Raw genomic sequence first — 18,227 nt, 5'->3', positions numbered from 1 at the left:
GGTCTCAGACGTTGTTTCCTGTTTATGCGACTTGATTAAGCACAAACATGTTTTTCAAATTAACAAATGCGAAAGGAGAACGTGTTCTTCGTCCATTTACGCCCCATTGGGGTCTCTACTCATAAAACCATCTAATGATGAACAGCTATGTTTAGTAAATGGCTATGATATGCTTCAAATATTGTTGTATAATTTCTTACTGTATACAAGTAATTCACAGGAAGATGATTTATAACGGAGATTAAAATGAAACACAGTTTTTTCATTTATTTTCTTTTTTAATTACTGGTGATAGTTTACATCTCTCTATCTACTGCAACATAAAAACATTCAAATTCACATTTGTGCATCAGATGACAGTAAACAGCTGATGTGTGAGGTATAACACACATTTATGCTCATTCTGTAGCTTCAGTTGACACAGAAATGGACGTTTCTCTCCCAGCTGTTTGCTCAGAGACGTGCAGTGCAGTGCAGCGTGGGCGTGTTGGTGCAGAGATGCAGGTGCACTCTGTGAGCCGCAGGTTGTGGTGAAGAGGAAGGTCGCACCATCGTCATTTCTCAGCACAGAGAAGGATGTGCAGGCTGCTCTGTGACCACATCCTCTCCTCTGCAGAGTTTCAACGCAAACATCAACTGCTCTGACCTTCGTCTGCACACACAGGAGAACGTTGACTTCCTGTTGTTGTGTGGTCGACTCTCACTCTTACATTTACTTTCCTACTGACACTGTTTGAACTAAAGGAGCTCAGCGCATCTCAAATGACAGCAAGTTTCCCTGAGCTGAGATGTTTCAACATCACGTAGGTGAGAACTCAGTGAATTCTCAGAAAAGAGGCAGATAGGCGCGAAGCTAAAAATACCTCTCACTATCTGTGGAAAAGTGATGTTCAGTGTCAGATGAGAAGTGAGCGCTCTGAGAGGAGATGGTATCCTAACTGCATATTTAATATAGCCACTTAATCCTTGCTTATTTGCATTTAGACTGAAAATATACACTTGGTTATCATTTTTAGGAGAGATTATCAAAGTCAATTCTTTGTCTCTTCTTTTTCTTCTTTGTCTTTTAGCAGACACTAAAATTACACAACAAAGAGTTCACAACAAACCAAAATGGCCACTTATAGCTTTCATGCCGTAATAGGAATATGTTGCGTGAATATGAATGCACATATGCTTCAACAAAAAAAGCTACAAATTGTATTTACAGAAACCAAGATGAAGATGGTTCGGCTCAGTTCAGTTGTTCTGCTTTCGAGATGATCTCTGCAGCACACAGAAAGGACACAAAGTTAAAATGTACAGAGTCAGGTTTTATGTCGAGTGCACAAATAAAAAAAGAAGTGTTAGATAAAAGGAGATCATGTCGGACAAACCTGAAGCCTCCACACCACAAATGCCACACAGGCTCCGTAGATGCTGCTCTTGATGATGAACACACTGTAGGAGAATTTGGCCGTCTGTGTCATCATCAGATATTTCTCTGCAGAAAGTTCAAACAGTTTCATGAAGAGGAAGCATCCAGTGCACTTTGTGGAGACCAAACAGGACACTAAACGGTCTTTAAATTGATGCATCGAGGTGTACAGTACCACAGAAGAATAGGTTTACCTCTTGTCATGGTTCCTTCTCCTTTAGCTGATAGAAAAATAAGAAATATTAGACGAGGACAGATGATTTCCCCCGTAATAAAATGATTCTTATGAGATCAATTCCCAAAAAAACATACCTTTAACACCCAAAACTGAGTCTTCATGTAAGGTGGTTTGTGATCCATCAAAGAAGCTGACAACGCAGGTGAATTCTTTGTCAGGTGTGTTCCAGTCTGCGATAGGGACCCTCAGCCTGCTGGTGATTCTGTAATACTCGTCTTCCCGCAGGGCAGCGTTGTCTGTCGCCACACCATCGGTGACATTCTCCCCGTCGATCTTCCAGAAAACACTGACATGGTCTGGGTAGAATCCCCTGGCCACACAAACAATGGTCTTCTTCTTTGCATCGTCTTTCTGGTTTCGACACTCCTTTGCTGAAGGTCGAAACACTTTGACTGTTGGTGGGGTGATATTAATACCTGGTTCTGTGAGGACAAAGGATAAATCACTAAGTTAAAGCTGCACTGTCAAAAAAGCTGAAGATCCACAGTGAAACTATTTCATGAAAGAACAAAAACATCATGCTTGTCACAAGTTTTTCTACTCGTATCAAAGCAAATAATAATAATTTTCTTCAGATTGAATGTTTTTTTCTATAAGTTTTCTCACCAAGAACTGTCAGCCTGGTTCCCTCTCCAACCTCAGCAGGAGAAGTGTCGGAGCACAAAACTGACTCATGTAAATAACTGACTGCATTGGCTGACTAAGCCTAGCTTGTTTATTTAACTTTAACTGAGTTTTTCATGTTACCAACCAGTCCATCTACAGTACAATCACAATAACATTTATCGCTCAGTTATGTTGACTTTAAGATGCTTTTTTTTCTTCTCTTTTATCTAATGTGAATAAAGAAACATTTTTCAAATAACACAGATGATGAATTCACTATAACAGTAGTTGATTAAGTCGGGTGTCAGTATAAATGTGACATTTTCACATTACTTTGGCAACAAACCAACACAGCAATCATTTAATTACAACATTAACAAATTTACTCAGTAATAATTCAGCTTATTTGGGTTCAATGAAGCTCAGAAACAAACATTTATGGCCCTGATTTCAGTCCTTTTCTTACCCAACACTGTCAGTCTGGTGCCACTGCCAAAGTAAGCAGGCTCGTAGTTGTTCACACTGATACGAGGCTACAGAAAAACTGTTGAACCTTTCAGCACTGAACGCTGCAGACTGTCTTTGTGCTCTTCTTCTTCTTTTTTTTAATACATAAACAGTTAACTGTGCACACAAAACATTTGAAGAAACGCCTTTACCTATTAAATCTCTTCTTGACCATTTTAAACTGCTGATTTAAGGTCGATTAAAGAGAATACGATTATAAACAACACAACTGGTAGCAGTCCTAATTTGATAGCACGTTCTAAGATATCTGTTGATACTTTGTGTTGATATATTCTGAATATTTTTTAATGTCTTACCTAAAACGGTGAGTTTAGTTCCAGCTCCAAAGTAAGCTTGTGCCTGTGAACTCACAGTGTTTCACAGAGCTGAGAAGAAGTCTCTGTGAGAGTAAGAATCTGGGTGTAGAGCCAAATGTTTTTAGAGCTGCACTACTTTTACTGGAGAACAAAGACAACACTGGTTTTTACTGCCTAAAACGAACTTCTTTCACACTTTCAAATCAGTACATTTTCTTCACTATCATGACATGAAAGGTCTCTTAAATATATTCTTATCATTGACCGTATCTGATCTCAACACACAAATGAGCAGAGAATCCTGCTCTGAGATGATGTGTTGCAGGTTTTCTTACCTAGAACAGTGAGTTTAGTCCCAGCTCCAAAGTAAGCCTCGGTGAATGAGCACAGAGACTTTGGACTGTAACAAAAACTCTTCATGCTGCCTCTCTCTGACTCTGACTTTACTCAAACTATGTCACTCCCTGACAGGGGAAGACTTTAATCTACATTAGTTTGAAAAAGAGTTGCATCTTTCATTATTTTTCATCTGCATCTTTCACTCTCCTAAACATCCGTATGCTTATGTGTCTATTTAAGATTGTTTAGCAGCTATAATCATAGTTTACATGTCATTTGATTGTCTTTACAGGGTAAGAAACACTTCAGAAAACAAAATCATACCTGAACAACATTTAAAAAAATGTTAAATGCTTTCTTACCTATAACAGTTAACTTTGTTCCTCCACCAAAGTAAGCCTCTCTACCACCAGAGTCACAGTGCAGCTGATCACTGCTCAAAACAGCCCATTTCAATTTGCTTCTGTATATTTCGTTTTGTAATAAATGTAACTTTCCTGTTTTGTTTTACATGTTGCATTGCAAACTTACCTTTTACCATGCTGTGCATTTTCTTAAATTGATTTGATGTCTTACCTAAAACAGTTAACTTTGTTCCTCCACCAAAGTAAGCCTCTGCAGCAGAGTCACAGTGCAGCCGATCGGTGCTCAAAACACTTCAACTTTTCACTTTGCTTCTGTATATTCAGTTTGTAATAAAAGTAACTTTCCTGTTTTACAAGTTGTCTGCAATAGTTTTTAATGTGAACTTACCAAGAACAGTCACTTTTGTTCCCTGGCCGAAATAGGCTTCACGCTGACACAGTGTTTAGGCTGAACAACAAAAACTGAGCAGAGCTTCAACCAGACGTCTTGAGTTCACTAAGTTTAAGTAAAAAACAAAGTTGTTGTTTTTTAAAATGTGTGGATGTCTTACCTATAACAGTTAACTTTGTTCCTCCTCCAAAGTAAGCTTCATTAGCACCAGTGTCACAGTGCAGATGATCAGTGCTCAAAACACTTCAACCTGCTGCTTTTACTTTACTTCTTTACATTTAGTGGCTTTTAAATGAACTTTATTGCATTACATGTTATTTCAATATAAATCATTTCTTACTTACCGACAACCGTCAGTTTGGTTCCCTGGCCGAAGTAAACTTGGTAATTGACACAGCGTTTGGGCTTAGTATCAAAAAGCACTGAGCTGAACTTTAAAAAGCTCTTTGTTAAAGACTCTCTGCTCTGTTTACAATGTTTTTTACACTTGTTCTGACACTTCTTATCTTATCACACACTAATCAGAGACTGTAGATACAATAAACTGTATATTCCTTACCTATAACAGTTAACTTTGTTCCTCCACCAAAGTAAGCTGCATAACCACCAGAGTCACAGTGCAGATGATCAGTGCTCAAAACACTTCAACCTGCTGCTTTTACTTTACTTCTTTACATTTAGCTGTTTATCGTGTAAATGTCAAGTTTCTTTAAATACAAAAAGCAACTTTTGCTGCACTGCAGTCTGGTTTTTACAAGTTTAACGTAACACAAAACTGTTTCCCTCAGTAACCAAGGTGCTTGTCTGTTTCCTTCTCTTGCAGCTGAATTAATCAGAAGAATCATTTCTTACCAACAACCGTCACTTTTGTTCCCTGGCCGAAGTAGGCTTCGCTGTTGACACAGCGTTTAGGCTTAATATCAAAAAGCACTGAGCTGAACTCAAACTCAAATAAAGTTCATTATTATTCTCCAATAACAAAACTCTTCAGGTGACATTAGTTTAGTTGTAATCATCCTGGACTTACCCAAAACACTCAGTTTAGTTCCTTTTCCAAAGTAAGCTTCATTTGCATTGTCACAGTGCAGAAATGCTGAGCATCAAACTCAAGTCTTTACTGATACTTGTGTTTGTACTGAGACTCTAAAGAAATGTGACATCTACTAAAAACAGTAATAAACTGAAATATTTACCTAAAACCGTCAGTTTGGTTCCTTGGCCAAAGTAAGCAGCATCAGTGTTGGTCACAGTGTTTTGTGTTCAGCTCAATATTTCAACTTTTTCACAACTACAGACTTTTCCTTCACTTTCACACCAACATGTCAACTGTTGAACGTGTGTGTCAGTGAAGTGAAGCAGTGAGAGATCCTACTTACCCACAACAGTGACTTTTGTTCCCTTTCCAAAGTGAGCTTCAGATCCAGTGTCACACTGAACTTCTCCTCCACCAAAAACTCTCAAAACGTCCCAGAATCATCCTGTGGAGACACAGTGTGATAATCCAGAGGAGGAAGAAGCTTCAAACATGCAGGATGAGCTTCAGAATGTCCAAATGTGTCGTGTTTACATCAAGAAGAGTCAAAGAATCGTACAAGTGCTCCACATACTATTTAAAAGTTATTTTAAAGACTCTTTTCACACAGATCTTCTGTATATAAACTGTCTTTTCAGGGTCTAAGTGTGCTGCCATGTTACAGGCCTTCAGAAGAGTGACTTCCCTGCTCTCAGGTAGCACGGAGCTGTCTACACAATGGGTTTTAATGGGAGGAGGTTTTTGTACGGCGGCTCTATTGGATTGTATCACCGTGGCCCCCTGTCCCCACGGTGATAAAGCATCACACAAAAACCTGCAGTCTCTTCGGTTCTCTGCTCTCTCCCTCCCCCACCCAGCTCCTCCATATCTCAGCCTCCATCTCTCTCCGCCTGTGAGAGCAGCTGCACACAGGCTCCGACCTGACTGCTGCTATTTCTGTGACAGCTAAGAAAAGAGGGGAAGGAAAAGGGAAAGACCTCTTTGTTTGTGTGTTTGTAGCAGTTCAGAGGGAGGGACATCTCTGCTGGTCACACCTCTTCATCCACCCACTCATCACTCAACTGAGGAGACACAAATTCACTACTTCTTTACACATTGTAATCATGAGAAATGTGTCACTCGTCGTGATACAGATAATTATTACCTGAATCTACATTGCCCTTCAGCTCTGTGAAGCATTTTAGTATGTTTAAGCTCATCGAATTTTGGTTTTACCACATTGCTCTGTATTCAAAGCAGCAAAACTGTCCAGATAAACACACTTACAAATTGTGCAACTTGCTGGTAAACATGAAGATAGAGAACCAGATTTTTGTCTTTGTGGAGACTGAGAACAGAGCTAAGAGAGTGAACACTGGACTGATACTCTCCAAATCCATGCTGATGTTTCTCTGAAGCTGCTGGATGTCTGACTTTTTGTTCTGCCCCCAAGTTGATGGAAAATCTGTCAGAGCAGGTTAAACAACAAATCACATCACATTTACATAATTATTTCACAATTGGCATGACAGGTTTTTAAGCTATGTAATTATATTAACTAATGAGAGGAAGAACGTCATAATTATTACGTCTATCATTAGACAGTTTTGTAATTATGCATCATTAGTTAAAAAGTGTTATAAAATCACAATGGCTCATCTTAGACTGTATTAATCTAGTTGCTAAGAACTAATTGCATCATATTTTAATGCAGCTTTAATACATTTTTTATTATATAACTTATATTTGTCATTTAGTACATTTTTAGGAAGATAAAGACAAGATGGCATCACATCCTCTAACAAAATATCTTCTAATTTTAAGTTTCATTAAACGTGTCAGTATCGATTCTTCATGGGCTCATATCTAAGTAATTTCTTCCAAATTTATGACATTATTCATTTTTTCAAACAAAATCTTATCTAAGGACAAGCTTTGCACATTAACATTCAGCTGAAATGCTTTTATGTATCAGTTACTAGCACAACTACACGATGACCAGAGCTCATTACTGTATCCATAACTTTTTAATTTATGACGTCTTTATTTCTCGATGTTTGTATTTTTAATCTTTTATTTCCCCGTATTTGTCTCATGTATTTCTCTGTTTTTATTGGACAGTTGTCTCGTGATTACTGTTTTTAAAATCATTTTCTGTGCTTCTTATAAATTTTTTTCATATTTTATAAAATTCTATTCGCTTAGTTTTCTTTTTGATATATTTTTTTTCCTTTTTGTAATTGTTTAACAAACCTAGAGTTGAGTATGAGCCTGTTTTTTGACCTCTTCTGACTTAATTCCCCTACATTTCAATCAATCTTAACAGCATCATTTTATTCATTTTAATTATAAAACTACATGAATTGCTTATGTCACATTCATTCTTACATATTATAAGTAACTACACTGTGATGCATTATTCCTAAGACCATTATATTATGTCTCATTAAGTATTTTATGTACATTTATCTAAATGGAGTCATATTGAGACTCTTCATAAATGTATGAATGTATGTTTATAATCAGCTATGAGTGACTAACTAGATAATAAAAAACATTTTCTGTATGTAGTAAGGTCGATACTGGATGTAAAAGGGGTGGCCAGTCCAACTAAGTGTAATCCCACATGAACCCTGTAGAGGTCAGTGTATGCTTGCCTCTTAAACTTCATATGCTTACACTTTGTCAGGCTGCACACTGAATAAAATAATAAAGGAAATTGCAGACTCGAGCACAAAGTGCCAATGAACAGAGCAATAGTGTTTGTATAGGGCGTATAAACCTTATGATGTCGACACCTGCTCACTTATCTGAACTGATCAGCTCTGTGGTGTTGTAGAAACACCACTGAGCCGTGGAGAGGCAGTTCCTGTACCTTTAATGAACTAGTGGAGTTTATAATGCTGTTTTTTCACCTCAGCTCTTCCTGGTAGAGGTTGTTGTTTAGCTACTGAGGCTTTCTGAACCAGAGGCACAGTCATACACAGCCGAGTCGGCGGCCTCAACAGGGCGAAACTGCAGAGAGGAACTGAGCACTGCAGGCCGGGACATGGTGAACTTGGATGTGTTGAAAGGCGCTTCAGTGCTGGACACATCTTTACCAAGAGGATCTGTCAGCAGCTGTGTTTCCCTGTCTGTACCAGAACATGTTGAAATGTTGATCATCATCTTGTTCACACTGCAGAGTCACAGCTGAGTCTCTGTCCCGGCTCATTACAAAAGGAGGCTGGTGAATTTTCACACAGAGGGAGCTATCTGGGAAATAAGAAAAAAAGGAAAGTAAACAATAACTTGGAACAGGAAAATATTTGACATAAAAAAACTTTCTTTCATATGAATTTCAATGTTCGTACCAGAGACGATCAGAACTGTAACCAAGACAAGAATACGCATCCTCACTGACAATTAAAACTGTCTTCTGTGGCTGCACGTGTGCTGTAACTCAGTGTGCTGCTACAATCCAAACTTCTGAAATAAACTTGGATCCTCCCCCTGCTCTCTCTCTTTCTTTTACATGAACTCATTCATATTGTTTCATAGGACACAACTGGAGGACACTGATCACCAACGACATTATAGCAGCAGAACTTAGCGGGCTTTACAGGAGAGTTTATAGTAAATGTTGCAACAAAGTGGTGCGTTTTACCATCTCAGCTGTCTGAAGGATTTTGTTCTGCTACTATCTTGACTGCAACTTCAAGCTTTTTTTCTCTCTTATCACATTTGTTATACGTATAAAAGAGATATGACAGCAACATAGGACTGGGTGATGTGACGATGTAAAATAATATAAAAATGTCTATCATAACTTTTTCTATATAATTTCTATTGTAATTGTCAAAAAACTTATATTTATTATTTACTTTTATTTACAAATATTTTCGTCATTTGGACAACACTACGTTTTCATCTTTGCATGTTATGTTCATTTTGCAATAAAGCTCCTAATAAAATGAGAATTTTATTGAATTGATAATTTCATATAGACTTCTTAATTTAATTTAATTATAGGAAAACATGTTATAACATGATTAGGGCTGCACAATATAGTTAATATGTTGTCTTTTTATTTTAATCATGATCAAAGATTGTTTATACTAAAGATAGCATTTCAACCTGCGCCAATGAACCCTAATGGTATACACTTCCTGTTTCCTTTCGTTTGAAAGTGAAGTGAACGTCTAGTGGATGGTTGAAAAGTGCATCATTTATTTATATTTTATTTTGCTAACATGCTAAGCTAAAAAGCATATTTAGCATAATAATTTGTTTTTTAACATTCTATGTGGGAAATCCATTTAAACAAAATACTTTAACACGTGTCTGGAGTCGGACTTTGAACTGTATGGTAGCTTTTACGTGAGATCGTGAGTCATTCGTTACTTAGGCATTAGTTGCATGAGTTGAAGAGTATAAAGTATGACCTGCAAATATATAGCAGTTGTTAGGTTGTGGTTAGTTGAAGACATTTTATTTCAGTATTTTACTTTACCATCATCCTGCCACTGCACCTGACTATTCATTTATCTTGCTTTATCTCGTGCTTATGTCTAAATGCCCATGTTCCGTTCTGTGTTTCTACTTATTTCTTATACCCAGATATTTTTATTCTTATTTTCATTCTATTGTATTGTATCATATTCAGTTGTACCAGATTGCTGCAACAAAATAATTTCCCTTCGCTGATGAATAAAGTAATTATCTATCCACCTATGACCATATATATTATCTTAAACTACACTGGCCCAGTGTGTTGAACACTTTCAGGACTGAATCAATGATATCATTTCAATATTTTTTCACCAAGTCAGTATAAAGCCCCCCCCCCCCAAACAAACCACAACTCCATCCTGCCTGTGTACCATCTGTGACAGCCGACTTATTATTTGTATGACTGTCTGCTCTGTGTGCATCACTGTGACTGGCAGCACAGTAGTAGGTGCAGCTGTCGTTCAGGAGCAGCTCAGTCACCTGGAGAGAGAAGTTGTTTTTGGATGGGTCGATAGACGCCTGGAAGCGCCCCGCAGTTTTGTCGTACTCTTTGGTGAGGTACTCCAGTAGAGCTCCGTAGTGCGTTTGTCGGTACCAGAGCATGGTGTAGCTGCTCATGCTGAACCCTGGACCCATGTTGCACACAAAGTTCACTGTGAGTCCTGGGTGGGACGTCTGATCTCCAGATTGAAGAACTACAACAGTGAGACCTGCAGCACATGAAGAATGATGTTTTAAAGATGTATACATGCACCTAAAAGTTATTACATCCATTAGAGTCGTTAACTTAAACTCACCTGAGTGTGAAAGAAGCAACAGGGAGAGGACTGTGATAAACATGTCAGCGATGAGCCTCCTTCCAGCTGAATGAGTCACATCATCACTGTTCAGCACGAGCAAACCCTGAGCTCACACAGTGATGTCACTGGGATGGGACTTATTCTCAATCGCTGGGAAATTACTTTGAGCACATTTTTCTGTCTGTCAGTATTTCTTTTCGTCAGGGTGGAGAAGTCTGAAACAGCATGTACACCTTCATCATGAATGTAAATAGTATATTGAAACGACTAATGTTAATGCTTTCCCTCAGTGCTAAGATAAACTGGAATGCACAAATGGCTTAATTAATATTTCTATAACAAGCAATAGACCATGAAAAGTATAATTTCTTGAAAAATAACTCAATATATATATATATATATATATTTAGTAAAATGACAATAGTATATGTGACTGCTTCAAATTAAACCAGTGATTCAAAAAGTGATGTAATGTTAGTTTGTAGCTCCAGGATTCTAACAGTACTTGCTATTACTCATGGGGATATTGTTGGGTCTTTGTAAATCACAAATACATCACATGTTGTCTAGACTTACTTTAGATTGAAAATGTCTTGAGATAACTTATTAGTTGTCACTGTAGATAAGATTAAATTCAATAGAATAAAATGTAATGAATTGATTAAAGTCGTTTTCAGTTTTTCAAATGAGAAGTTTCTTTCTTTCCATTTCTACAATTTATGTTATTGCAAATCAATATATTTGGGTATTTAACTAAAATACTAAACTGATACGTTTAAGACATCATATTTTTGACATGTTACAGAAGGGTCCAGCTGCAGGCATGGGCGGTTCATGACACAAGAAAGCCCACAAGGCCTTCCTGCTAGCGTTTCATCAACCAATCACGAAGAGTTTCGCAAGGCATACCGGGTATGTTTCCCTAACAGCAACAGCTACCTGTCACATCACAACATCCTAGTTGTGGCATCAGGCATTAAATAAAATAGTATTGGTAATAATGGCACAGGCAGGAGTTTTAATACTTACCAGTAACAGAAACAAATGTGCATGTGATATCAGTCACATCTGGCATTACATTACATAACTCTTCACTAGGTTTATGTGCTGTAATATGGTGTTATATTTGTGCCACATTTGTTACGGAGTAATGTGAGATTTTGAGCACCGAAAAATTTTGCGAGCACATAAGTTTTATTTTGAAAAGAAGTTATATGCCAGAAAAACATTTCATTTGAGCAAGCAAAAATATATTCTGTGCTCAAATGTATTTGCATGTTTGCTCTCTCACTCAGCTTCACTCATATGCTCTCTCAAAACTTGTGCTTGCTGCGTTGCAAACTGCTGCGTTGCAAACTGCTGCGTGCGCGCTCTCAATCTCTCCCTTCAGTACAAGCTCAACTTAGCCTTTACTTTCAACTTTCACTTAAAAGTAGTCACTTGTTGGTCAGTCATGGCCTGTTTGTTTACTAGGTTTCATCCAACTATATAGCACAATAAACAAATATGAGACAGGCAGCACGTCTCTCTGGTAGTCTTTGATGAGATGAGACGAGATGATGTGTTGTGATGTGATGTGATGTGTTGTGATGTTGTCCTCTCTCAGCTGCCATCATGGAGGAAAGGCATGACTAGCCTGGAGAAAAGCAGATTAAGCAGAAGAAACCCTGAAGTAAAGACAATATAGTATAATAATAAAATCTAGTATATAGAAAACATGTTTTTCTTGTATTATGTGGCGTAGGGGTTGACTGCCACTCACATCATGTGTTAATCATTGAGGTCAGAGTGACAAGTAGAGTTGTATCTGACTGCATTATACTCATTGGTTTTATTTTACACAGTATCAGTGGATATATTTGTTTACTATACACTATACATATACAGTTAACAGTTCATGCTATAGTAAATGTACATGTTTTTTTTTTCTCTCAATCTACAACAAGGTAGCTATGCAACAGGTGCAGTCTCCATAAACCTCACAAACACCAACATCGCTGTTAACGTTATTTGACTGATATCTCCGTTTTAACTGACTGTGGGCTGTCTGCACCCAGGCAATAACAGTCCTTTACAACCATACATTTTAAATACATTAGCTGTGCAAACGTGATCACAAACTAACGCTCTGTAACTACACTTCAGGATAATACCATTGGCGAACTGACGTTACAGATTTCCCCGGATTAACTTGTATATTTGACAAAATCTGATGCTAACTGCTAATGCTAACATTAGCTAACAATACCGTTAGCTTATTAGCTGGTGTGTTTCGGCTGCTTTACAGCAAAAGTACTAACCACACCTCGGGTCTTATGACTTAAACACTTTCTGCTGGATCACGTGGACGATGACAAACATTAGAAAATCAAACGTACGGTGCACAGTTCATGTTTCTGTCGAGTCTCCGCGATAATGACCGTCCCTCCCACCGGGGGTGTCAACAGCACCGGAGGCTAATGAAGCTGCTGTACCGCGGAGGTGCACCAGCTGTCTGCCTCACATGAATGTCGGCCTCGGCTCGGATATCTTACTCTGAAATGCATCATATCACCGGGAAAATAAGAGAGCGCCCTACCGTTACACATCATGTTTAAGTACCGTCTCTTCACCCGCACACACTCGAAGCTAGCTCCGGTCCTTTTCATGTAAACTATGGACTTGACAGGCTGAAATTTGAGCTTCCTTTACAAAAACAATAAATCACCAAGATAGCCATTGGTTACATTTAACATAAAACTACAGAAAAAAGTCAGATTCAGGAAAACTGAAACTGTTCAAACAGCTAGGCGACGACGACGAAGAAGAAGAAGAAGAAGGGGGCGTTACCGTCTGCGTAAACGAGAACGTCCATTTTGTGTCTGCAGTGGGATGATATTATTATTTTTTTGGTTTATACAGTGCAAAAGTAATGAATTACTGGAAATAAATGACTGAATTGACAAATGAAAATAAGCGTTAGTTGCAGCTCTCTAACACTGATATTATATTGATTTAACAAGTGTTCTTTTTTTTGACACATTTTAAGCCAATGGTGAACACCTGTGGACTGAACACCTGTGGACGGTTGGGCCTAGCTGCAACGTGATTGGTCAGTTCTGATTTGGCGGTCTTTTTAAACCGACATTGCCCCGCCCACTCTGTTGCTTCTCTGCATGCACTGTCCTCACCAGGACGAATAACACCGTAATTTAACTTAGTGTGTTAAGTTAAATCTCCAGCGGAACCGCCATAAACATTTTACTGTTGTTTATGTCGCATTTGATAAGCGAGTTTGCTGCCAGTTCAGTCATATTGGCACTGGACGGCCATGAAGGACAGTGACCTTGTTTGTGTTTCTGCTGGACCATGCTAGCTCCTCATATCAACGGTCAACAGCTATCCACTGCAGAGTTAAGCAGATTGGGCCTCTTTTAAAGACTTCAGGCTTCACTAAGATTTTGGGAGTTCCTGCTTTAGTATGCCAAGGTAAGCATGTGTTTCTTGTGCTAACCTGAACATATTTATTTTGAGGTGTGTTTACTTTGTTATTGTAGCTTGGCTAAGCTAACGGTTGGCTAATGTTTTGGCTCTCCCTATAGGGTTTTACATTGGTTGGGATTTGTCTGAACATATTTATCATTTGGTTTGGATGCTGATTGTTTGGTGAAATATGATACTATGTGAGTATTAAAGTGTTTCAGGTTGAATTGGTTATTTTGAAGGCTGTCTTTTTGTGTGTTGCTGTTGAATTAAATTATTATTATTATTAAATTAAACAAAGGTGACACAATAGCAGCTTCTTCCCACAGCCATCACACATGTTGAATTGGTCATGCACTGCAATTTATAATAAATAGATTGTTCTCTACATGTATATTCACCATAGTTTAATACACACTACGCAATATTTACATGTCATTATACATGCACACATAACCCCCTCTGTATATAGACTAATTTATTATCCATACAGTATTTATTACATGCAACATTTTTCTTGCACTTCCTGTGCTACAACCATATACCATGCATAGTCTTTTTGCAGGTCTTGTCTTTTATATTATAGCTATATGTTTAAGTTTGCTTAGGCTATATTTGTTTGTTTGGTAGTTTAGTTTTATGTTCTGTTTTTTATCTTATGGAAATTTGCTTTCTATGTGCAAACTGAGAGCAACTGAGTCAACATGAAAACAACAGAGACAAAGGGTTTTTAGTGCGGGGGTGGCATTAACCACATCACTGTGTATTCTGGCAGCGCAGAAATACACAGCAGAGTCTGATAGATTCACTCTGTGAATAATCAGAGCTCCTGTTTCGATGTCTTTTCTCGTCATTGCAAACCGATCGTCAAACTGCTCCTCGTAGTTGGGGTCACTGTTAACCCAGTTGTATCCAATTAAATTCATCAAACCTATGTCTGTTTGCTGGTACCAGAGCATTATATCAAGATTGTTATCATTGTGACTGCATTTGATTTCTACCCTGGTTGTTTCGTTGACTATTCTTGGATGAGACGGCTCAAACGTCACACTCTTTACTCGATCTGTAAGGAAAAACACATTTGAAAAGTGGGTCATACAGAAGACAGGTAAAAAAAGACAACCTTATAGTTGTAAAGAAAATAATAACACATTTAAATAGTTATTTTTGCAGCTAATTTACTTACATGGAAGTAAGATGAGAAGAAATCCGATCACAGTTGGCGACATCCTGCAGGTTTGCTCCACTGCAGGAGAGTCTGTAGAAAGAGACACACTTGCTCATATGAACAGATGAGGGTTTTTAGTGAGGGAGTGGCATTAAACCACATCACTGTGTACTTGCAGCGCAGAAATAAACGGCCGAGTGTGACTGGTTTGCTTCACGTATAATCAGAGCTCCTGTCACTGTGTCTTCTCTTGTCAGTTTGAATTGTTTTTCAAATTGACCCTCGTAGTTTGGGCTGTTAACATATCCATACCCAATGAGGATCATGGATGTGCTGTCTTTTCTTTGCTGATACCAGAGCATTACTGTGAGGGCTGTGTCATCATGCTTGCAGTTAATCTCGATCTCAGTGCTCTCCTTCACTATAATCTGGGGAGGAGATTGGTGAAATTTAATAGCGCTCACCTGACCTGTGGAAAACAAGATTTAGATGACACTGTAATTGAAGCAACAGACAAGGAGACAATACAGCATTTATATTATTCATTTATCATGGCTTTTGAGCATTTTAAACATGACAATTTACTTGTAATATTCAGCATAACATTTGAGATCTTACATGAAAACCAGATGAGGAGAAACCCTATTGTGTGCACAGGTGAAGACATTGTCAAGCACTGATGTGAGAAAAAAGTGTTGCTCTGAGAAAAATAAGGCTCAGGGTGAAGAGGGAGGGCATGAGTGTGTGTTAGTTCATCACCATATTCTCTTGATAAAAGCTTCATGGCAGGTGCTGTGTCTCCACCTGTTGGTTGAATCTATTCAGGACAGTAGTTTGCACAACTGCAGGTGGTCAGGAAAACAAAAACATAGGTTGTTTTTTTTAAACAAATGATCAATAATATAATTTTAAGAGTAGTTTATTCATGATTTCCTTTCTTCTTTCCTTTCTCACTACCATTAATATACTGTAAATGACACATGCAATAAAAGTTACTTACTGATATAATCTCCACAGTGTGGTTGAGTTCCTTGGCTTGTGTGATTATTGATAATGTGAGTCAGGTGTCATAACAATAAACCGCTCCTCTGTCTCTGCTGTATGTTTTTGTCACAAAGCAGAGGTCTGCCACAGCACTGTGTAGACTAGCAGCACACAGATAAACCGCCTCATCTTTCTTCTGAACACCAGTTATAGTCAGAGACCACTGCTTATCCTTTGATTTTACTGCCTGAAAACCAGATTTATTAACTCGTTCTTCATAGTTTGCAGTGCCAGCCACTATAGACACCAAAAGCTGAAAACCCCCTCCACTCTGCTGTCGGTACCAATACAGATATTGATAATCGGTGTCATTCTGGTAGCAGTGCATTTCTACCGAAAGACTGGGAAGTCTGGAGATGTAGTGGGGCCACTGAGTGATGAGCACAGACTGAGAAACTTCTGAAACACAGAAATAAGAAAATACGTTACAATTATGATAAATAAATATCTTTTAAATAACTTCAACATTGGTTATGTTGACATGCTTCTCAAATCATATTTACGAGAGGAATCCAAAGTTCTCTTCAGATCTACAAATGGTGAAAAGGTTTTATCCTTATATTAACTTTACCTGCAGCCCAGAGCATAAAGAAAGTTAAGCTGGTAAAGCCTGGGATCATTTTGATTTATGAGGAAATGAATGAAAAAATACAATGAGCCAATACTTGAAACCTATGTAGAGGAAATTACATCAGAATATCTGCTGTGTTAAATAGACCAAACAGAAGACATCCGGAGGGGAGGCGACCAGACTCATTACAGGGTCGGGCAGTGTATGGATATTATATATATATATATATTATATATCATGTTATGAGAGTAGACATCACCTTTGATTAGGGATATTGTAAATGTCTTTTCCTGTTTTAAAGACAGCATTACAGTAAAGTGATGTTATTTTCTGAACTTACCATTCTGTTCTGGCTGTTCTATTATTTGCCTTTACCCAATTTATGACACTGAGCGTGTTTTAACAGCCTGTTGGTTTTTTGTAATTGTTTATATGAGAGTGAAGCATTTTACTTGCTGCTTTTTGCATTGCTGAGCACCTCATTTTCCCCCCACTCTATATACCTCATGTTTTTGCAGAATCGATGAGGAGTAGTGATGAGGTGCACAACAACAGCATAACGCTCCTGTCTTTATCGAGCAGTTTAGGTTTGATGCAGCAGGTGCATGTGTTTGATATTCGGGGCCACCAGATTCTTGTAAAGGGGCCAGAGCAGTTGAAACGCTGTGCTGACTCGCTGCACAGAAGTACTCTGCACTGTCTGCTGGCTCTATGTTAGAGATAAGAAGCTGAGCTCGCTTCTTTGAGTGGCCCGTTATGTTGAAACGTGCATCAAAGTTCTTCTCAAGATTTGGGTTTTCGTAATGAAGCAGTCCGATCAGCTCCATGTCCGTCTGGCCTCCAGCTGCTGACTTGTGCCTGTACCAAAGCATGTAGGGGTAGTTGTTGTCTCCATGGTAACAGTCAAGACGGGCTTCTTCTTGTTCAGGTTTTATCAGAGGAGGTGATTGTTGGATCAAAAGTGATGATATCACAATGTCTACAGGACAAAAAGAAACCCTGAAGGTAAACAGAAAGGTTTGTTAGTGTCAAGAAATGACACACATCTTGTGTCTCTTACCTGTGAGCAAAGACAGAGAAAGAAACAAAGTGATAAACATTTTAAAATCCTCATATAGACTTAATTTTCTATGTGATGACTTAATCCTTAACTAGGATGTAAACAGAGATATGCAAAGGCATAAATGAAACAGTGTGAAATCATCCTTTATTGTATGTTTGTAATGAGGAAGGAGGAGCTTACAGGCATCGTCACATCACTGTGTTTTCACCGCTCTCTGCTGTTCAGTGTTTTGATTCTGATTCATAAAGATGTTCAGAGCTAGTCGAGGAAAAGTTGTAAGGCCTGGCTGGCGAGGGACAGTCAGACTGATGGCAGCATTACCATCGGGCCTGTAGAGTTTCTGTGATAAAAGAATCATGGACACAATCCCGAAGAAGAGAATTACATTTCAGGGTTGCAAAGGGGTAGCAATTTCCGGGAACTTTGCACCTAAAAC

The 18,227-nt window shown here is 38.3% G+C and overlaps 1 gene segment (V, D, J or C); it reads right to left on the bottom strand.

The window, feature by feature from the left end:
- Nucleotides 1–350: 350 nt before the first annotated feature.
- LOC310955209 (T-cell receptor beta-1 chain C region-like) lies at nucleotides 351–14,884 on the bottom strand. The segment is given in 6 exons: nucleotides 14,701–14,884; nucleotides 2,728–2,767; nucleotides 1,730–2,077; nucleotides 1,612–1,638; nucleotides 1,377–1,483; nucleotides 351–1,266 (listed from the first exon to the last, which is right to left on the bottom strand).
- Nucleotides 14,885–18,227: the final 3,343 nt, after the last annotated feature.

The sequence above is a fragment of the Echiichthys vipera genome (assembly GCF_963691815.1).
Source record: "Echiichthys vipera genome assembly, chromosome: 12".
Taxonomy (NCBI): Eukaryota; Metazoa; Chordata; class Actinopteri; order Perciformes; family Trachinidae; genus Echiichthys; species Echiichthys vipera.
The sequence above is the reverse complement of the archived record's forward strand: the minus strand, read 5'-3'. Positions and strand labels throughout refer to the sequence as shown.